This window comes from Anser cygnoides, chromosome 10, assembly GCF_040182565.1.
Source record: "Anser cygnoides isolate HZ-2024a breed goose chromosome 10, Taihu_goose_T2T_genome, whole genome shotgun sequence".
Classification (NCBI taxonomy): Eukaryota; Metazoa; Chordata; class Aves; order Anseriformes; family Anatidae; genus Anser; species Anser cygnoides.
Window position 1 is genome coordinate 5,334,232 of NC_089882.1, and position 23,375 is coordinate 5,357,606.

Consider the following 23,375-nt stretch of genomic DNA (forward strand, 5'->3'; position numbering starts at 1 on the left):
TTCCAACACAGTCTCCAACCATCTCAGAGCAGTGGTATCCTGGGCCGTGGGTACACGGTTGAGTCCATGTCCTGGACATTGATTATATGCAAATCAAATGGTCTCATTTTGAAATGTCCCATGTTTAGGTATGAGCATCTGCCTCTGAGAACACTGCTCGTGTCTTGCCCCATCTGCACGTCGTTTCCCCTATCCTTTAATTCTTAGAGAACTCAACTTGCTACAGGCAGTTTCTGACCTGCCTCCCCAGACACCCATCTTTGGATCCCTTTGCCCAAGCTCTTCCGTGGTTGCTCACTTCCTTTGACATTTCTGTTATTACTCTCTTGTGCACAACCTCATGCTAACACATTAGAACAGTAATATCTTTTTGTAGCACTAATTGCAATTAGTCTACACCTTCCCCCGGGATCACTGTTTGCTCTAAAGCTTTCTGCAGGTGTGTATTTTGCACTCCTTGATTCACCATGTTACCCATATTTTAATACAGCTGCCTTGCCAGCAGCTTGTGGTGTTTGTTGCTCTTCAGGTCACTGTCCAAGTTTCCCCCCCGGAGTGCAGAATTCTTTGATGTTGGCTGATGAAAATTACTGGTGATGTAAAGAATATTTTTAACGATGAGAGAAGAGAAAGATGAAAGTGGACACTTTCAAGCTACTTTTGTGCTTTCAGTATTCAGAGCCCACTTGTTTGAAGGGAAATCAACATCTGACTCTCACAGAAGACTTTCAAGAAGTCTTTCTTTTAAATGTGTTAAGACCAGAAATAGAGAAAGCAGCTTATAAGACAAATAAGGAGGTGCAACGATACAGTGTATTATTCAGCGTGTATTTTATTAGTGTTTTGCTGTACTTACAATGACTAATTTCAACACCAACAGGGAACAAAGTTATATTAATTGTGCTATGAAAGCCTGCAGATCTGCTCTCTGAATCTGCCATACAACGCTTTCATATTATTATACACCTGTACAGAGTCTTTGATAATTTCACAGTGTCCTGTCTTTAGCTGGTAGGGTCCATAAACCTTGACTAATTATTTTTACTTTCTACATATTCTCATTACAGCATGTTTACCTGAAGCTCTGTGCCATGCTGTTCACAGCAAGTTCTGTGAAACACATCAAATCAGCAGCAGTTTTCTTCTCTAAGTTGTGGAAAATACAAAACCTGGCAATCCTTTCTCAGTTTGCTTTCTAACACCTGGTATCTTGACTTTGCTTATCTTGGCCCACTTAATTAGTCTTCTGTTTGTATGCTGTATCTCACAAATTAGCTGTAATCAAAGCATTTAGTGTAACAGTGGCCATTTACCCTAGCTCTGTATGTGCTCTACCGCAGGGTTCCTGTGTAAACCCAAAAACCCCTGATCAATGCAGTAAGTTCTGGTTCAGTGGGACAAAACCAAGGAACTGCTTCAGATTTTCAGAAGGACTTCAGCCTGGGATGGAGGAGAGAAAGGAAACACTGTGCTCTTTTCTGGCCTTGACAAATCCCATCTTGTTCCACTCGTATACATTCAGAATATTTCAGTAATGAATATTTAGTTCTCTAATCTGAGCGCTTCATCCCCCTGCCAGTGCTCTCCCATTAGCTCCTCTTTGTGTCACGGCAAACATAAGCTACTTGTTCTCATTTTCATGACCTCTCCTCACTCGGTTATCTCTCAATTCGTTACTGGGATGTTGGCTTCATGGCCCAATAACACCAGGATGCATTTGCTCATCTATTACACTTCCAGGCTGCTGCACGCATCTCCATCTCTGCTGGGGGAAGAGCTCCCCCACCTGCACGGCCCCTTCCACGTTCCCCTCCCAGCTCCAGCTGGGCTTTGCCATCGCCCCTGCAGAGCCCAACAGCCTGGCACGGGGTGGGCAGGGTGGGCCCCCCTTTCTGTCTGACTGTCTCTGTCCTTTTGAAACTTAAGGCATGAAGCATCAAGCTCGATGAAGACCTAATGTCTGAAAGGCTGGAGATACATATTAGAAAAAATATATATTATTCTGTTCGTCTACGTGTCTGCTTACGTTTTGCATACAAAAAACCCTCCAGTTTTGTGTCCCTTTGAGCTTTGGCCATACCTTTATGCTGGCAGGGAAATCTGTACCTCTGCAGCACAGGTCTGTCTCTACTAACTGGTTTCTGCCACACGCAGCTTGATTTTTTATTCTTTCATTTACTAACTTAATGAGCTGGGAAATCATTCCTGTGCTCTTCATGCAACTAGAGAAGAAAGTGATTTTCGTAATTAGCTAATGCATCTATTTACATGTTTTTTAACATGCTCTCCTTAATCAATTACCATTGCAGAGTTAGTAAAACTGCTTGGTAGTGCTAAGCATTGTGTAGTGGTACCAGCTTAAACTTCTGTCTCCTTCCACTCAGCCATTTATTGCAATGTTAGCCTGGCACAGTGCAACATGATGATTACAGTGTGATATGTTGTATTATTTTCTTATGCCAAATTCCCATGGATTTCAGCAGGATTCTGGAAGAAATGAGGTGAGGATACAACTTACATTCGTATGTGATAATCCAGAGTTGGCCAGAGTTTATATGAGGAGACTATAGTTTGAATTGTTCCTAACAGATTAAGAAGAGAGCAACATGGACAATATTGTGTGTTCTGTTGGATTATTTTCTTCATCAAGATGAATAATGACTTGAGGCTCCAGACAATCATGCAATTTTGGTTTATTTTAGTTTTATGCATACTTCACTCTTCTCTTCTTGCCTGGTGGTGTCAAACATCCTGTTCTCTTCTTGTGTTACTTCTGTGGAGAGCAGATATGGAACCAGAACCTGAGACTGTAATTTTTCAGTCATTCACTGCAGCTTCTCTCAGCAATATTCATCACTTCAGTTATTATCCTTTCAAGAATGAAGCCTGAAAAGGCACAGCAGCGGTGGTAGCAACAGCCAACAGGCAAAAATGCCTTCCTCTAATGCTGGGCAAGAAACAGTGCTCAGGTTGGTCCTCCCCTCCACGCAGGAAGAGGCAACACGACCCTCACCCAGGTGCAGGATGAACGTATAATGGTTCGACGTGGAGCAAACAGAAAAAGGCCTTTTGTTCTTCAGTAAGTTCTTATTTCCTTGGGATTAACTGTTCTGTTTATGCCATACGTTACCTGTGAATGTGGATGGAGCTGGTGCCTGTGGAAGTGCTACTTCTCCATCAGAGGCTCAAAGACTCAGGAGAATTGGCACATACTCTTGCTCGTTAAGACACTGTGATTTCTGAACCTACGCTCTTCTGACAGATTAATAGCTTCAGATGTATTAATTACCTTTTTAACTATTGATACACTATCAAAGGAAAGAGTGTGCTTTGGGCTGGATGGGGAAAGGTCATAAGATTTGTTATAAAATAAAAGACAATTTGTATATCCTAATGCCTGAAAATTCATTATGCCAGAAACCTTCTCACTGATTTCAGTGGAATGACTTGCCTGGCTTGCAAGGAGTTTTGTCTTAAACTGTGCTGCCTGTACAGTTTAATAGAGTTTAGAATAAAAAAGTCATAGAGAAGACAAGGAAATAAACAATTATCTCATTAAGCCTTCAACATTTGCAGACAGGGATTTGGTACAGTTTGTCTTCCCAGTGGTGACTACTTGGAGTGGTTTTGGTCACTTAGCTACTTATTAAGCCTCTCATAAAGCTGTTTTGTTTTGTTTTGTTTTTTTTTTTTGTTTAGTATTTCTTCTGTTATTAATTACTGTCACAGAAACTGAATTTAATGCGTTCTCTCCATACTACAGCTCTACAACATCTAAATTCAGTGAGTGGAAAGTGCAGTGATTCAATTATGAACCTGGAAAAAAAGTTTGCAGAACTTCCTTCTGACACACATGCAGTAATTTTCACGGCACATGACGTACATGTGCTGAATCTGCCGTTATATTTAGAGGTAGCTGAACCTTTTTTATTTTAGCGAACCTTTTCAGCTTAGCTCCACGATCATTTTTGTTGGAGATAATCTATCATTTGTAAATCTTGCAAGTGGAAATTAGTCCACAATAGCCCACCCACAGTCCAAAGCAGCTCTGTGGCTTTTATAAATATACAGAACAGGCTCCTCTGAGGAAATAAACAGGGCTTTTAACTGTTTCAGTGATAAGAATCAATGCGTTTATCTTTGCTACAGTGTCCACCCACCATTTTCTTTATTCAGACAATTAAACACCAATTTGTGGGACAAAAGTGTAGATAAAAGAATTAGCTCATGCTTCAGCGATTCTCCATTAATAAATGGAATTGGTCTGCCAGGGACGTGACAGAAACAGCCTTACTGCTCTGCTGAAGTCCTGCTAGGAAGGCCAGACCATCCTGGTGAGGTGTGATGTGCCGGGGGACTGGTGCCAGGCCATTTGTTCCCTCTGAGGATGTGGTTCCTCACCCATTCCTCCAGCTTTTGCCAGGCCTGATATGTGCAGGAGCAGAGATGAGTGGGTCACCCACACCACAGGCTCGGGTCTAGCTGGACATCAGCATGCTCCCGGGTGGGATTTCCAAATGTCTCCAGGGATATGGGATCCCCTTAACGTTACTCCAGGAGGCCGTGGGCATGGGGAGCCTTACAGTAATGTCGAGTGCTCGGAACAAAACCAGCTGGGGCAGGCAGATTTTTCTCACCGCTGTCTTTTGGCCCCCTTTCACGCCCAGGCAAACTGGTTTGAAGCAGGCAGCGTTAATGTAGTACCTGTTTGCATTTACTCCCTGCACAGTAAATCACGCTGCAGCGGAGCTTTCAGGAAGGTGTCAGCCGATGCCCATTAGAGACCCGCGGGAGAGCGGGGTGCCACAATGCCTCAGCAGGAGCCACAGAAGCATTAGCTCTGGATGCACAACCACCTTGATAACTGCTTTGGAAAAGTCATGACCTAGCTGTCTCAGTGTCAGATCTGAAAGTAATAAGCACAAAAAACGTTACTACCTGGTGTTTCCTTTCATAACTGAGACATACCTCTGGCATGGCCGTTAAATAGGTTGCGTGTGAGACAAGTTAATTTCACCCGGGAACAATACATAATTTCTTGGTTGGTTTTACTTTGCTGGGATGCTACAGCCCATGTCCACGTTCATCCCCTGCTTCCAGAAAGGACCTTCTGCAGCCCACAGCAGCTCCACAAAATACTTCCATTCCTAGAGGAGAGGTAACAGCTTTGGAGCATCACCCTGATAGCTTAATATAGACTTCTTAAGAGTTTTTATTCTGTGATCTACAGCAAGCAGAAGAATCATACACATAATAAGTATAGAAACATTACATACTTGATATTTTAATTAAAAGTTGTATTTATGGTATTGTCTTCCGTTTGAAACATTGAGAATAGCTCTACCTTTAATGCAGGAAGGATTTCTTTATCTACATATTTTAAAATAAAAAAGGAAAAGGAATATGGTTGTTTTTACATTTTAAGTGCCTTTATGTCAAGAATAAACTGGAATCCTAGATTTTATTTTTTAATGAAACTTAATTTAGCCTAGTTAGGAAACCAATAACCATATTTCCTAATTCAGTTTATTAAAGTAATAAACACAGCTATTCCAGGAAATGAAAACATTTCTGGATGCAAAATGCAGAGTTCTCTGAAGAAGATATTCAAGTGTGGGTACCTGACATTTAGCTAGTAAAACTGTATATTTTGCTATAAAACAGATTTCTATATTTCCAAAGGTTCTGAGCATCATCCAGTCTCACTGATGGCTGTGAATGATGCAGATTTTCAGCACTTCTGAGAATATGTCTGGCTTTATTTGGGTGTTTAAGGTGAATTTAGATGCCTGATTTTAAGCAAAAAGATATTCATGTGCTTGTACATGGTTTTCAAATATGAAGATAGCTTCAGCGGCATTAAGGAGCCTGAAATGACAGAACTGGAATTGATATTTAATAATGCACTGAACTCTTCAGGGGCTACAGTGCAAGAATACTGAAGTACAGCATAGTTATTAAGAGAGGCCATTAGTCAAATGCAGCAGTGTTGTTCATCACGATCACTGAATTTCTAGAGATTCAATAAAAAGTAATGTGAAAAATACAAAAATTGATCTCCTGCCATCAAGCTGGAATAGGAATGTCTAGGTTTGTCCTAGACAAGGCAAGGGCTCTTGTAGCTTGTTGTAGAAGATTGTGCTTCTTTTGTCTCTTCAGAAGTAACAATCATGTCTGGGGTCTTGGAGCTCAAAAAAAAGAAAGGGTTAAAATTTCCAGGGCTGGGGCTGGGAGAGCCCGGAGAAGCTGGCCTTTCCCACATCCTGAGAGTGGTGTCTGAAGGGAGACAGCTCTGCAATTTTCAGATTTTCTCTACAATGTTGTGTTAAAATAAATAACGTTTTAAAGAGGCTGCTTGGCTGCATGTTATCCCAGAGGGAAGAGAGGCGCAGGGGATGGCCAAGGCCTGCTGGCCTCAGGTAGCAGAGCAGGGACTGAAAGGAAAGTCCATCCGAGTCACTGCAGAGCTCAAGGCCTGACCCAGGAGATGGATTCCCTGCCTGACACAAGTGGAAATCGCACGTTTAGTCTATAAAAAGTAGATCCTTAAATGGTGAGAGGCATGACTTTTTTTCTCCTATGAAAATGCTTGTTTAGAAACACTGGAAGCATTAACAACCTTTCTTATAAATCAGCACACAGGTAATAGAGGTACATCATAAAGCTAGAGAGATTTCAAGAGAGCATTTATGGAAAAACATAGATTTTTGAACATTGATCCAAAATCAGCCAATTCTTGATATTTCCACCTTTCTATCTTTTCCATATTTTAGTCTTAGTCTATGAAATTGCCCTTTCTTCTTTTGTAGGCGTTATTCAAAAATGTAAAATAATAATTAAAAGAGAGAAAGGTAGTGGTAAATTCCTCGATTAATGAGAAAGTTTGTCTGGCATTCAGTGGAGGTCACTTTCATTTGCTGTCTAATATTTTGTTAGAATTACAGAAGGTAAGAGACAGGTTTCCCATGAAAGCCACGTCTGCTGCTCCGGAGATTCCCTGGCAGTGCTGTTCCAGGTGACTGATCTTTAACTTCTCTCACGAATGGGACTGAGCTTGACAACTTTCTGTTCCCCAAGACCTATAGGAGTTGCAGTTCATTAATATTTTAATATTTTCTTTTTTTTTCCTTTTTTCTTTCTTGCTTCTTTTTTTTTTTTTTTTTTTTCCCCAAAGGTATTTGCTCTGATTTGCAACCAAGACAATCAAGATTTTTTTTTTATATTTTATTTTATTTTTTTTGTGAAGAGACACCATTTCACTCCATGGCCATTGGTTTCACACAGGTGCTTGGCAGAGTCCCCAGGAGATCACACACCTCTTGTGATGCAGGACAGAAGCTCCCAGACCCTGGACACCCTCAGGACCTGCCACATCCACCAGGTACTAAGGAAATTCTGATCTCCCTTTTTTGTTTTGTTTTTTTGTTTTGTTTTGTTTTGTTTTTTTCTCCTGTGTCTTGGATATCTCTTTCACTTGCTCCTGTGATTCTTTAGGAATATTTGTTGGTTTCCCTTCAAAAGAAAAGGAAGAGGCAATTGAGCAGCTCTTGACATGAGGCAGCCAAATACACACAGACAACACTGGGTAGCATCAAAAGCTACGCCTTCCATCTGTGCAGAGGAACAAAATATTTAGCAGAGCTATAGAGACTATGATACAAGGAGACTACCAGTTATTTCCAGAGCCTAGGTAGAAACCAATGTGTATTTAGTGGCAATATTTAGAATTTCAGCAACTTTCTATCACACTCCAGGTAGAGCAGATCTGTAGAGAGTGCTTAACAAGAGCACTCAGAGTAAAATGAGAGCAGAGGCAGTCATGAGAACCAGCCACTTGGAGAAATGCTTCTGAGATAGCTCCCATGAAAAATTATCACTTATCAGCAGCTGCTGAATGACACGGCACTGCTGCCAAAGCACCAGTCTGCAGCACCTGCTCTCTGCATATTGCTTTTTTTGGCAGTGAATTGGGAAGCATCGCACTTGTCCCTGCAGCTCCCCAAAGCAGCAGCTCAGTATTGATTCCTTGGCGTGAGGAGGGTATATGCTCCTCACAGGAGCAACACTTTGTGTGTGATTGCATTAGCCACAGAATATCATCTGGATCCATTTGCATTAATCTGGATGTGAGTCTGCTGAACTTATGGTTTTTAACCCAGAAACTTTTCAAAATCATATAGTAAGGTCACTCCTTGTTTGTATTTCAGCGCAGTGTTTACTGCAGTTTATGCTCTAAGAAACAACATCAACATGCTATAATACATTTGAATAAAAGTGTTTTATTTCCTACCGGAATTTCATGCTGCTTGTGAATTTATGAATTGGATTTCAAAGGGATAGTACTAAGCTCAAAGCAATTTTCAAAGGGGCAGGCAGAAAGTCATTAGCAACACTTTGAAAACAAATTCTTCCTGTTCTGCATCAGTGAGATTTGTGATCCCCTTTGCATATATTTTATTATGATTATTCACTGGTTATCTTTTTGGTACTATTAAAGTAATCTGGAAAAAATATATTGCATATTATGAGTACTGCTTGTATTATACCAGCCTCCTAATTAGAAACAAAGGAACACTGAAAGAGAAGCAGAAGTGGGAAAAGATCTCCTGGGTTGGCATATCCTGTCTCCCACTAGCACATCACATCATATAATTCCTTTCATAAATATATGTGATCCAAACCTCTGTGTCCTGTTGAATTTGAAAGAAAAAACATTATTCTAATACGTCTAGAGATGACTAAAATAAGCCAATAATAAATATAATTATGGTGAATCATAATAGATAATGTGGAGATTTTGTCCTTAAAATTGCCTTATTTTGAGGTTTTTGGGAAGAATTTGTTTTGTTCCAGCTAGCTATCATTTGTTTCTTTGAGTGTTCTTTGTTGAAGAAATTGAAGTAACTTAGGTCATTTCCTCTTCCATAGCCTCACACAAGAGCAAGGTTTTGCCAGTGCATGTTGTAGGTGCTGGGACACTACTACAGGTTGTGGATCTCTAACTCCTCTCTGTGGCTGCCAGTTGAAGGCTCCTGCAGACGCAAGTTGGGGAGGTGTTACCTCCACCCCCAGCCATTCCTGGGGGGCCTGCAGCCTGTGCCACCTGCTCCAGGCCTGTCACATGAAGAGGTGGCTGATTCTCCATCCATCTCATTAGGGGACCTTGCAAAGCTAATGAAAAGTTTTCTGTGCAGGTTTCAGTTATTTTCAGGTCGTACGAAAGATAAAACCTATTTCACTTGAAAGTGAAGAACTGTTCAGCAGACCCGGTTTTGTTTCCATTGCTGCAGTACCCCCATCACACCAGAGCAACGATTCAATTATTCACCACAGTGTTATCCTGTTCTCTTAAACAAAAGGACTTCATATGCATTAGTGGATTTGTTCAGCCCAGGCAGGAGTACACTTTTGACACACACCTCCTGCGTGTCTCCCCTTGCTGCATTTTGGTTGCCAACTCAAAGTACCTGAACTGTGTGTCTTCAGGAAGATGTTCACCAGGAGCACACCTCAGTGCTCCAACCACACCTGGAGTGCATGGGTGACGGCAATGCAGTGCATTCAGAGTGATGGAAACCTCTGTAGCATGGTCAGCAGGTCCTCAGCACCAGTTTGCTCTGAGATCTCCTCCTACCAAGCTGTGCTACTACTACTACGATAGGTAGTAATCTTCATGTCAGATGATGACAAGACACCGTGTCCACTTGCTCCAATAGCATCACCTTCAATTCTCATCTTACCATATAAATGAGCTCCTGTTTTCTTATGAAGCCTGAGAAACAGACTTATTACCACACAGAGTAAATAAGATTTGCTCTTATATATCCCAAGTATGAGATTTATTTTAGGCTATAGCAAGGATTTAATCTAAAAATATTTTCCAAAAAGGAGAGAGACGCAGCTGAAAAAAAAAACAAGTTAATTCCTCAGCACCTTGCCTGCAGCATTCATTTTCTTCCAGCAGAACCCGGTGGAATTTAACAGCACAGTGGCTGAAGAGCTCTTTCAAATTATAGAGAGAGCAAAATAGCTCCTGTAGTGTTTTTTTTCCTAGCTTGTTTTAGCTGTTTCTCTCTTTCCGGTTGAAACTGCCTGAAGTGAGACTAATCAGCTATTCCTCCAGAGAGAAAGCCAGGCGACTGGAAATAAAAATAATAAATCATGGCATTTTACTATAAGGAAACAGTATACGTTGAGGGAGTGACTTTTACAACATTATATTGCTATCTTCAACAATAGCGAGCTAATAGAACGAGAAGTTAATTTGAGTAGGATATTTCTAGCAAATTTTCACGCAAATGCTGCCATGTCTACATGCACATTTTCCACTTCAAATTGAAGTTAAAAGTTAGGTTTTGAGAAAGGGCTTTATCTTTCCTGTTTCTTGTATTCTGAACCTTAATTAATGGAGATTACTTTTCTTATACAGAAGAGCACTGCAAGGGGTGCAGTTTATTAACAAATGAGCATTTTTTGCTATGGCAAATTAGAGATACCAGTTACAGTAATTACCATTTTATTCTGGTGTGTACCAAAGCCTAGATTTCATCTCAGGACAAGTTATTTTCCATTTGGATTTCTTTAAACGCAACTCAGATGATTGGATACAAAACTGCTTGAATAATTGTGCTTTTTTTTTTGTTGTTCAGCTACATAAGTTTCAGATAAATAGTTTTCTTATGATTTACTCCTATGACCTAAACAAGAAAACCACTGTCTCAAACAGTGGTATTCTTTCAGCCACTTGGCTCCACATCCTAGTGCTTTCTATATGTTTGTGGATTTTGTATCACAGTAGAACTCAACATCTGGATGCCACAGCAATGCTTAACTTCGAACAGGACCAACACAGAGTGTACTTAAGGCATCTAACGGTGTGAGAAGCATGCAGTATGGTCCTGTGGTGTTTCATACATAGCATGTGGTCATAAAACTGAAAGATTGCTGTAGTGCAGGAGTCTGAAAGGTAACACAAATGCTAAATTCATTGTATCATCATACAACGTATAGAACCATCTTACAGCTTTTCACAAACCAGATAAATCCTTCACGATCTGCCCCAAAATAGAAACAGCAATAGGATTCAGTGAAGTTGTCAGCAAGGTTTCTTGAAGGAATTTCCACACATTTCTCCTCCAGGAAAGTGTTTCTATAGCAAATATTTCTACAGTAAATTTCAACTTTCCACTGTCTATTAAAAATAAATAAATAAAAGATTTAGTAAGCCATAGCTTTTAGGTGTACTTGAGGCAATGAGTATCTGAGAAAAAAAAACAAAACTTCTTGCTGAAGTTCCAGCTTGACAGAAGTCAAATGAAGTCAAATGGCACTGCCCTCACCTTCCCACACTGCTGGGGTGCTCCATCCTGGACACTTCTTGCCTAGCGCATGAAGCAGCCCACCCCACCCAGCACTTCACTGCAGGCGGTGTCCAACACTGAAGTAAGTACTGCCCCAAGCCATGGTCCTTTACAAAGATTATTCAGCTCTCTCCCTGTGGGCTGACACACCGGTAAGTCAAAAAGTAATTGCGTGTATAGTGTGTTTTGTTGAAAAACTTTGTAGTAGCCCACTTCAGAGTTCGTCAGGACCAAAGCAGCTGTTAATCTTCCAGTGCAAATGCATCATTGTTCTTGATTAGTCACTTCTGATGTTGGAAGCACATTCAGACTCCTAATCTGAAGAAACTCAGGTAAATTAAAGTGATGGAGGTTTGTTAATGTATTGAAATGAAATGCGGGATATATTTCCCTACTGGAAAGAAGAATCAAACAACTTCTTTTTGAGAGCATTATGAAAAATATTTTAAGTTCTTTTTCCAGCAGCTGTCTTTTAATTACAAACAATTCAACAATTCAACACAGTTTGTCACATCAAAACCCATTTAGGACTGTTCTTGAATTTAATAAAATGGGTGAAAATATTACATTTTTACTGCTGGACTTCTAACTTTAATCTGTTTAATCATTTGATTATTAACCTTGACATGAAAAGTGATGGAAGCCTTTAATGGCTTAATAACTCAGAGGCATCCTAGCTTTTGAATGAAGTTCATAAATGTGGCTTAAAATTGATATACATTATCTTCAGGCGAATAGATGCCATATCCTTGAAGGATAGGGAAAGCGGCTTAAACAGAAAGATTCTCTGTGGAAATGAAATTTTGCTTAGGATTGTTTATGTTTTCACATCTCCAGATGTGTTGCTTTTTCCAGCTGATATATTCCTACATAGTGCTTAATTATTTTGGCATTCCATTTGATCAGAGGACGGAGAGCAGACTTCTGCCATTAGAAAAAAATGCATATGTATACATATATGTGCGTGTACGCATGTGTCTGCACTCTGAATTCTAATTCTGAGTCCAACTGAAAGGACGTTTTTCTGAGCATGCATTTATATGCAGCTAAATTATGCAGCTTCTGTATTTCTTTGTTTGCGGATGTTACCACTGTCAGTCTCATGGTGCCAGCAGCATGCTCATCAGGGAGGCACTTCATTTTATGTCTGTCTCCCTTTGCTTTGTGACACAAGTGATTTTGTGCTGCTAACCGAATGCACGTACTATGTGCAGCCTCTTCCTTTTGACACTTTCTATTAGTAAAATGCTCCTGTTGCATTCTTTGTAGTCCAGGCACTGCTTACACCGCAGTCGTGACATTCAGCCCTGTTTGTCTCTTCTCTCTAGGCCCCTAACTTTTACAGAATACAACTTTCTGGGCTGGCTTTTATTGCCCTTATGCTGATCATATTGTTCTCTCCAGCCTTGTATTTAAGTCCATTTTATGTCTCATCTTTCAAGGCTCCTTCTGGTGTTGAACCAGTTGATGGTTATAGTGTTTGAATAATAAATGTAATTTGTCAGTTCAAATGAAAAAAACTTGCATTTCTATATTTTTTTCACATTATTGTTTCTTTTCTTGTAAATCTTGACTACTTGCTCAGTCTAATTATCTTGATCTTTATAACTTTGTCAACAAATGGGATGGTTAAACAGGCTCTCACTGTAATATATTTTGCCTCTGAAGAAAGCTGTGCTTTGTGCATATTTACTTCCCACTTGGTTCAATTTGTTGCAGTGCATTCTCAGTCTTTGAAAGCTTCAGTGTCAGCTCCAACACTACAACGATTTGTTCTGCTTCCTCCCTTTTTTTTAATACGTGGTGTATCAAAAAAGAGTAACAATGGTAACTTACACACTGCTCTTTAATTTTCCTTTTGACACGCTCATAGGGGCCTATTTTCTTTTTCACTGAAAACATCTTTAACCTTAATTTGCTAAAAGCTTCTGTTCACTCTTGTAATTTACTGGGTTTGTTTTAATCTATATTTTCAATTTCATTTTATGTATATATATATATATATATAAATATATACATATATATAAACATATATTCATATGTAACTGTGTGTGCACCCAGGGAATTTCACACCATCGTGTCAGTGAATGCACTTCATCATCTGTCCAAGAAGAGGAGAGCAAAGCTGAGCAAGGTCAGGGAATCAAACCCTGTAAGAAAAGTCCTTGCAACTCTGCAGAGACACGGATGAAACTGGACCGATAAGCGAGTCAGTTGGTCTGCACGCTCTCATTTAAGAAGACCCAGGAAGGGGTAAGTCACTGCAGTGTTAACTAGCTGGGGCTCACACTCCAGCCTTCTGGCTTTCTCTCCTACTGAAGCTAAGCTCCTCCCCAAATCCCAAGTAGTTATTTTTTTTAGCTTTTTCTATGTCTTACAGGTATCCTCTCTTATGTTATACACATCCTATATTTTACACGTGCTCCCTGCTTAGGATTTTACTTCTGTGGTCAGCAGTCCACATGCACAAGATGACTATGTAACCCTTCAAGAAGGACTGCAAAATGTTTTGTACACTGGGACACTCATGTCTCATGCCATCACTGACTGTGTCTTTATGGTTATATATTTGCATCAACCTAGTAAAAAAGAAAAAGTTGGTAGAGAAATTCTTCTCTTTGTTGTAATTTCACTCTGTGTTATCCTATCTAAAAGAGCAAAATCATCACCTTACAGCTTGCAAGTGGTCACGTAAAGTTGTGATGTTGCCTAACGGAGTACCAGTAGAAAAGCTGAGGTAGCCAAGGGAGATTTTAGAGAAATGGGAGCCTGAGGGCAGTAGTGTTTGTTTTCTAGCCTGAAGAAAAGACAAATTTATTATCCTATGGGTTGTAAAGTTTGATTAATACCAGTACTCCACTTCCCCTCTCCGAAGTGTACAGGAAATGAGTCTGTGGAAGCCAGTGGATGTTTTCCACTGCCTTCCATGACTGGGCCACAGATAAACGGTGATTCATGGAGCCACTTACATGGTAAATGTGAAAAATGAAAATGACCTATCCATTAACTTAATCATCATTCCACCCCTTCTCTAAGGCAAATAAAGTGCTAGATGGAGGCAGATGTTGTTGTAATTGAGGTCTTTTTTCTTATTTGAAGGGACCAATTTCTAAAGGTCATTGATGGAACTTGATGGAAATAAGCCTTTAAAGTGTGAATATTGATGGCTGAATAAAGTGAGTCTTCAGAAGGAAGACTGTGGAAAAAACCATAACTATTTTTAAAAAATTATGGGTCAAATTTTTCTCTCACTCAGGGCACTATAAATCTGAAGTCATCTGAAGAAATCATTGACTTCAGTGTAAATGAGGTTGCAGCCTTCCTCAATGGAATGAGCTTAAGATTTTTATCCTCCTAGAGGAGAACAGAACAAAATTTACTATGATTTTGTCACAGCCCTGGTAGAAAGGAAGAGGAAAGATTATGACTGTCAGACATCCTTAAGAAGGTTCATTTTTTCTGTCCTCGGATGTGTCTTGCTCTGGTAGCCCTCGTTGTACCTGGCAGGGACGTGCCCTGGTGTGGCAGAGCATGCCGCCGGCTGTCAGCCGTTCCCCGTAGCTCGGGTGTCCTGCAGCTGCTCTCCTGCAGTGCATCATTTGGACAACTTACAAGGTAATAAGAAGGAGCTCTGTGACACTTACTTCCCTATAACAACCCTCAACATTTAGTCCTTTTGGTCCAAGAAAAGACACTGAATGAACGGTTAAAGCATTGATACCCTCACAAGTGCACAGGCTGGAAGGGAAACAGAAGCTCAATTACTTTTCAACGGCTTTTCGGTTACTGGATTGCCCTTTGATTGGGTTTGCTTTAATTATTTGCTTTAATTCTTAGTCTTAAGATGTGGCATCAGCAATCTTATATTTCTGTTGAGGAATGCCTTTGACTTCTCTGTTCCTAATACAGAAAGTCTGCTTGGCTATATGAATTGTTTTAAGGTATTCTTGGAAGTTCAGAAACACCTTTAGACACCACCTAGAACTTTCCTCTAGATTAAAGAATTAGGCAGAGGTGAGCTTTTGTTTTAATTTTGAAGACACATTATATCTAAATATATCATAATTTTTATATTTATTTTATGACAGTTTTTATATTTAGATACACCAAAAAAAAAAAAAGGATTCTATCATGCAAGTAACATTTTTGCATAAGATAAATTCCCCTACTGAAATAATAATAATCTATAGTTACATGCCTATTTATTTTGTAGTTTGTTTCTACCATGCATTTTTAATATATCACTATATTTTATAACTACATAATTGATAAGTGTTTATATAAATCATATAGATTTATAAAGGTAAACATAATACCTTAACAAAATCCACAGATTTGTAGAGCAAATATTTATGGCTGCTAGAAACTTTTGAAGGATGTCATTTTTAATACTATCCTGACAAAATCTTAACTGTCATAGTGCAAACAGTCCTACTAAAATTCATCTCCTTTGGACAGCTGGTATGGTGTGATACCTAGCAGATAAAAGAAATCAAGGAGGAGATGCAGGATAGCCTAGAATAGAGGAGTGAGATATAACACATCACAGGTAACAGTCTCTCTTAGCCAAAAAAAATAAAAAAAAGAGGAGGTCAAATAAGTTCATCCTTCAGTGAATAACATATAGTCCAAATACACAGCTCCTCTCCAGACAAATGGAAGATAAATTTACCAACATCCTAAGAAAAAAAGGATGGATCGATGATGAGAATTATGCTGCATGATAGCAAGCTCTAGTACCGTAGAAATGGAGAGCTGAGCAATAGAGATGTTTTGAGTAGGAAAATCAGGGGGAAGCTGGCAGGAGAAGGGATTGTCACCATGACAAGGGGTGACAGCTGGGAGGATGCTAGCTGCTGTTTGGCATGCCTGAGGAGTGCAGAGACAAAATTAACTAAGTAGAGAAATATGCACAAAAGAACAAGATTGCTGAGGAAAAGAAGTATGTCATGGATTAGCGATCATCCAGTAAGCAAAACAAATGCAGATAAAGTTCAAAAAAATAGAATCCAAAAGGTGCAAGTACCTTGCAAGGTAGATTGCTGTGTGGATAAGACTCAGGGCAACTCCTGGGCCTTCGTAAGGCAGAAAAACTAGAATTGACTTTAACCGATTTATGGGAACTCTTCAAAGACAAATGTAAGCACTTGTTGTTTTCAATAATGTTTACTACAGAACACTGCAGCCTCGCTCTGGTTTGATTCTTAGAGGAACTGTATGCTGCTAGTCTTTCAAATAGTAGCAATAAATAATCCAAAGTGTTTATATAATGCAGCAGTAGGTAGCAAAGACCATTTTTTACTAGTACTCCAGTGTTCCTCTCTATTACCATAGTATCTACACTGCATGTAGCTACTAATACTGTTATGAAAGACACCACACATCACAAAAGTGCCTGTTTTGTTGTTGTTGTAACGTTTGGGTTTCGTTGTTGTTGTTGTTTTTCAAGTTAAAAACTGCAAGGAAAAATATTCCACAATTTCCCAGGTAACAATTCTTTTTCAGAAATTCAGTTTTCCTAATTAAAAATGCTATTTCAAAGGTAAATAGTCTTTTGTTTAAGGACAGAAGAATAAATATTGAATAAATAACTTATAAAATTAAGCAAAAATAATTCTATTAAATGCTGTTTTGGAAGGTTTTTTAGTAGTTTGGACTGGATAGACTTACACGTTTTTCCTGTCAGACCTGTAAAAGCAACTGACAAAACTAACTGACTTCTGCAAAAAGGTTCATAAATATCCCCCCTTTACTACATTGATCAGGTTTTCATGCAGAATCTGATCAAAGAACACTCTCAAAATCCCTACATTTTTACAAGTCTCAGGAAGTTCGATTCTGATCACTAAAAGTGACTTTTTTGTCCATTTGTATGCACAAATTTCATTACTTTCTAGCTGGTGATGTATTTTTCAAGCCTGCCTGGAGTCTGACAAATATGGGAAAGTCAAAACAACAGAAAATTAGATTCAAGGATAGATTTAGTAATGTTATAATTGTAATCTGGTCATAGTTAAAGCTTCCCATTACTTCAGAAAATAAACATTATTCTATCTGATCTTTCTGCCTCAAAATATTGCATTTCAGTCATGATTTTGATATATAATCACCGAAACTTGAACTGAATTCATCGAACAGCCTGCTATCACAACAGATAGTAGAAAAGCAAGGAGCAGCAGCTGGCAAACATTTGTTAATTTATTAGGACATTACTAAAATTGTTTTCAGGCACCTGAATAAATATTGGCAATATGGTTTTGCTACAATTCTGAAAATTTTCTATTTGAATTGAGACCACGCAGTGCACACACATGACTTGGGATAAAAGTACCTGTGTTATCACTCAAGTTATATCTGCAATTTGAACAGAATTTTCATCCTCCCCAAAGTCTGTGAAGCATGACTTGTCTTTATTATTATTATCAGGCTTTATTGCTGGACATTTTCCACTGACACATTTATATAAATTCAAATACAAAAATGTAAAATGTTTAACCTTCTATTCAAGGCCCATGATTCACTTGGTGTGTACAAAACGCCAGATAGTTGTCCATTATGTCCTCAACTCTTCCAAATTTCCCTGTCTGTCCTTCACACCTAAGCCATCTGTTTGTCATTTCTTGGCGGTTCCCATACCTCTTTCACAAACGAACCATCTGCTCAGCGCCTTTAAACTTCTATTTACAATACATACTCTTTTATCTATTTTACAACTCTTTGCATATGTCAAAATTTTAATTACATAGTCACATATTAGGATGTCATCAGCTCAGGGGGCTTTTTCTAACAACAGTCTCTATGATGGGCTAGGAGGCATTTAAAATGTGTTTTATGGCTCGCTGCTATATGATATTTATGAAAAGTGCAACAAATTTTGAAGTGAAGAAGCAGATGATGCATGAAGTCAATAATTGTTCCAAGACACCCCCAAGTGATTGATGTCTACATAATTCCATAAATGCTATTGCTTTATTAAAATACAATAACAATATTAATTTATATGAAAATTCAGTTTGGCTAACAACTAATGCATTTAAATTTCATATAATCTAATGCAGTCCGATCTCCTGTTTGGTTGGAAAGAAAAAGAAGTTTATTTCTAGAAATTTACTACATACCTCAGGTGTTATAAAATATAAACAGGTATGAAAGGTTTTTATAAACGCTATAAATGCAATTAAGATATCCTTCTCCTGAACAAAGAGGGCAAAACTGATTTTCCTAGATGCAAAACAACTAAGATAATTAAAAAGTACCAGTTATGGTACAAGTGCTGTATATATGTACATAATGCGTACATACACACAAAGCATTTGCTCATCCCATTCAGAGGGAGTTTCATCCACACAGATGCATGCATTTCATACATGTTGCTGAGCAATGTTACCCGTTCTTTCTGGATGAGTGTGTTTTGTTGATTCCATTTTAGGACCCTGCATATTTTGCATGGTGGTTAGGACAAGACAAAGCATTAGAAGAGAAAGTGGAGGATCTCTTGCCACATGGTCCACAATATAAACGAAAGAGGAATAACCAAGCATTAGCAGAATGAGATTCCCTTCTGCTGGCCTTCAAGAGCTTTGCTTACACCTATCTAGTTTGTGCTCTAAGGTGTGAGGATTAGTCAGTCTGTCTGTAGAAAGGAAGTATATACAGCAATGAAATCTGATAATACATCCAAAGTACATTGGTAGAGAAGTGTTTGGGGACAAAATAATAATAATAAAAAAATAATCTTGAGAAACACATGAACAGGTTCAGCACTAGAGAGAAGGCTTCCACTGCATCATGTGTGATATGAGTCTGGTTGTACCAGGATGGATCCCAATAGAAGGGGTGGCTTGAAAATCACCCTGGCTCTTTCACAAAGGCTGCAATTGGCTTTTTACACAACCAAGACAAGCTATAGAAACCTTTGCTTCCCCATCTGCTTGCAGGGAGGACACAGAAGCCCTATAGAGTAGATTCTAATCAAAACAACATTGATTAAGTACAGAAACACTTGCCTGTATCTAAATGAAAAACCTTTGAAATGGCTTAATTTACTGTAAGTATAATTCTAGGAAACACTCATTGAAATTCAGCTGCTTATGGCAACTACATTTCTAACTGAGCACAGAACCACTCCAAAACACTTGACAGTAAATTGATCTGTGAATGTATTGCAGGTGGCTTCTCCAGGGTAGACATAGATACACGCATGTCTGAAGACCAACAGAAGACCAGCTGGTGGGATCATAAAGACAACTTTCCTACAAATGTTACAGACACAATACCAGGAGTAAGTTGCTACCCCCAAAAAAACGGATTCAACTTTAAACAACCCCATCCTCAGGACTCCACAGCCAAATGGTAGACATACACATGCAGCTGTAGTGTGGCCCTGTAGACCATTTTGTAAGTCATTTGCTTCAGGACAGCTGGGAGATGTAATCCCATAGAGAGAGAATCAACAACTAAATGGCATCAAGGAGAGTGCATCTCTCCCTCTCATTTCCATTTTATCTCTTGGCACTTTGCTACACTCAAAAGACATTCTGTGGTACCAAACACCCCAGTATTTCTGAGAGCTGGGGTGGCTTTGCTGCAAGGTAGTGAGAAAAAATCATGCGTTTTGATATTTCTTTGCCTCTGTCTAGTTCTGTGCACAGAGTGATGCATTTCTTTGTGAAATTTTATTAGCTTGACTAGAGTGAGCAGCTGTCCTAAGTCTAAAATTACACAGAGTATTGGAGAGAGACCAAAAGAGCTATTCTAAGCATGCAAATGGAGGAGACAATCCCACCTTCTTTTTTAATTAAGGTAAATAACTAAAGCCTGGAACAGCTCTAAAGGAGCCACTATACTTTAGTATTTGAATTACTCCCCTTCCCTTTTAATTGCACCTCTCTTTTTAATAATGTAGCTTTTGAGATCACAGACATAGCACTGATAGAAATTTGAATATCTCCATCTAATGTTATTGTATACATACCCGCAATCATGGCTTTACAGAAATTACAGAATCCCAGTTCCTCATTATACATTAAAAAATTCTTTAAAAGATTGTCTATCATGATCCCTCAATTTACCAACTGATGTTCTGCTTCCTAACTAGGCCTACACAAATTAATGGTAACAGATTTCAGTCATCTCCAGGCAATGTAATTTCTCTTCTCCACCTATTCAAACAGCAGGGATTGTACTCATAATGCAGATCGATCAATACTACCTGATTTAATACCCTATTTTCAGTTGCTTTCAAATCCTCAAATTTAATCACGCAGCCTGAAGGATCTGCTACATTGTTTTGGAGAAATTTCAATTTTTTAAAAAGGCATTCATTTTGGAAATGAGATTGAGGAACAAGTTATGATATTCTTTACATAAAAGTTCTTATAAATTTTCAGCTGAAATGCTTTAATGTTTCTTTGACTTTAATAAGTGACTTGTAATGCCTTTTCTGCTCTTCAGAAGTTGATAAAGAATTGTAGACAGCAAAATGTATTTCTTTCGATATGGAATTGTTTAAATTACAGATCCAAATAGAGAAAACTCATTAGATAATAACTCTTCCTGTGGTGTCTACATTGGTTACATCAGTGCTTTTTGTAGTGTTTCAGAACCAGCAAAACAAGAGTTTAGAATCGATTGATCTATATTTTCTCACCAAAGTTGACATAAAAATATGATGCTCTGTGATATATCTGTTCTTTTTTTTACTGCATATATACAATGAATTCATACATATTTTATGAAAACCTTTCACCAAAAGCTCTTGCAATCCTATAAAAATGCCTGTTTGTTGTGTTTTCTGAGACACGGGAAGATTGATACTTGGCAAGATGATGGACTTCAAAAATAACTTTGGATTCTCTGACCTGCTTCACTAATGCACGCTGCAGTAAAACCAGGGTGGGTGAGAAGTGTGTCAGATGAATGTCTTGGAGACGTTTGAAGTCCAGCTGTTAGATGTGCTTCCAAAATTCACTGGAGGAGCCCTCCCCACGTCCAAACAGGGACCCAAAGAGAAGAGCGACAGGTGGGTGAAGGCAGACACTTGCTGCTATTGCACCACAAAAAGCAGGGGAAAAAGCCCATGGCCAACATCCCCTTGCCATGCTGAGGCCGCCAGCAGCACCTCCTGCCCACAGCCCCCCTTGGTTTTGTGAACAGCCTCACTTTGCAGGCACTGAGAATAGTCCCTGGAGCTGCCTCCTCCTCTACCAACCCACCACACCTGGTGAGGGAATGCACCAGCCCCCTCAGCATAAGCACAAAGGATCAATCTGTGCTGTAAAAGTGCCCATCTCTTGTGTTCTGACAACTCCTATCATAATTTAATCATTTTCCTGCTTCTAGTGCTCTGTGATCAGAGGGAGGTGCTTGCACCATTTGTTATTAATGTCTTTTCCATCCATTCTAGTTGCCACAATAGCTCCATCACCAACAGGCTTGAAGTATGAACAATTAGATCATGATTTTCTTTAAGCATGCACAAGAATCACAAAAATCCAGCTGTGTGAACAAAGAATCATCTTTGAGAGCAAATGTTGTTTGCAATCTTACAATTTGCAGACTAAAAATTAAATGACTATTTTTATCCTCCCTTTTCTGCTAGACACTAACTAAATTTGTCAAAGTAAGCACGCTTAGGATTAAAGTTTTATTGATTTTTTTTTTTTTTTTTAAGGCAAACTTCAAATATGGCACATAAAGTTTTCATAGCTGCATTAGAGTGCAGAAGTCTTCCTGACTCAGATTCCCACTCCTGCTACCTCTGGTTCTTCTGCTCAGAGCTCCCAGCCCCAGTCTCAGTGACAAGCTTCAATCCACTGTGGCTACCTGGCTCATGGCTCAGTCTGGACCACCAAACTCATGTGCAAAGAAGTTCTCACAAGATGGAAAAGTGGGAGAGGGAGACTGAGCAAACTTCTATGGGAAAGAAGGATATCAGCCAGTAGTGGGCACCACCCGCCAGTTAGTGGGGATGGTCCTCAGCATGGGAGCAGGCTGCAGTCATAAAGGGAAATGGGTTTATTCAGTGTTCAGTCAGAAAGGCTTCTGTTGGGATAATTTCTGCTGAAATGTTGTTTTTATTCCTAGGTTTAAAAGATGACTTAAGGCCTTTTTTTTTTGAACTTCCATTGCCATTGTCTTTCATATCTGTGAGCTGTCTTCTATTCCCTTCTTAGCATGCACCATATGCCAATTGGGATTTTTAATACGAGAGGAAAAGCAGAAATGTTTGAAGAACTGCTGCTTTCCATGTCTCCCGATAAACTGCTTTCTGAAGAGGTTACCACCAGCTTTCCATGAGTTTCTAATTCTATTCTCTTTAATTCAAGAGAGTCCTATGGTCTTCAGTTAACTAGGCTCTATTGGGCACTAATTTTTAACTCGTTTGCCAAATATCTCAGTGGCATTCACTACTTGAGGTGTTTCTTGGGTTACCATGAAAGGCTTAGATACCTGGTTTTATATTGTAAAATTCAACAGTTTTTGGAATATTCTGATGTACTTACAATTACATAGAGAAGTAATTGAGTATGAACTGTTGCTTTTTGCCTGTGACTACGGGAGAATGAAGCAAAAGAAGCAGGTCCTGGAATCTTGTATTATGTACTCCACTGAGTACAGCTGAATCCCTGAAAACTTCTATATGTCAGTGAAATTAATTATGTGGGATCTGTAACCGTAACTGCTAAGAGATCCAAGAACAACTGTAGTTAAGAGGAAAAAATAACCAATTTATGGAGTCACTTCATAAAAATAGGAGTAATTTTAATGCAATCCAGAAAGATACACCAGCCTACAGCAGCTGGCGAGACATCAGCTCCACCTACAGAAAAGGCTGCTCTATAGCTCTTACGTAAGCATGTTGAACAGATCCCAAGCTTTGGCACCTGCAGTAGTCCCTCTAGTTCAGAAAGATTACCTGCCTATAAGGAGATGCAAACAAGCAGCAGACTAAAGAGGCCTGCAAGGAATTACTGAGTCCTATGCAACTTCTTATAGGTGATTTTTTAACAACAG

General features: G+C 39.2%; 1 long non-coding RNA gene across 2 annotated transcripts in view; it reads left to right on the plus strand.

Moving 5' to 3' along the window:
• The window catches only part of LOC106036675 (uncharacterized), a 94,718-nt gene that overhangs the window by 59,174 nt on the left and 12,169 nt on the right, over positions 1–23,375 (plus strand). The window contains exons 2-6 of one of the 2 annotated variants that reach the window (XR_001207554.3): positions 7,285–7,381; positions 13,422–13,613; positions 19,529–19,641; positions 21,159–21,381; positions 22,033–23,109. This is a non-coding gene — a long non-coding RNA (uncharacterized lncRNA). Of the gene's footprint in view, positions 1–7,284; positions 7,382–13,421; positions 13,614–19,528; positions 19,642–21,158; positions 21,382–22,032; positions 23,110–23,375 lie in introns of those variants that run through there. The other variant, XR_010833963.1, reaches the window with a different exon arrangement.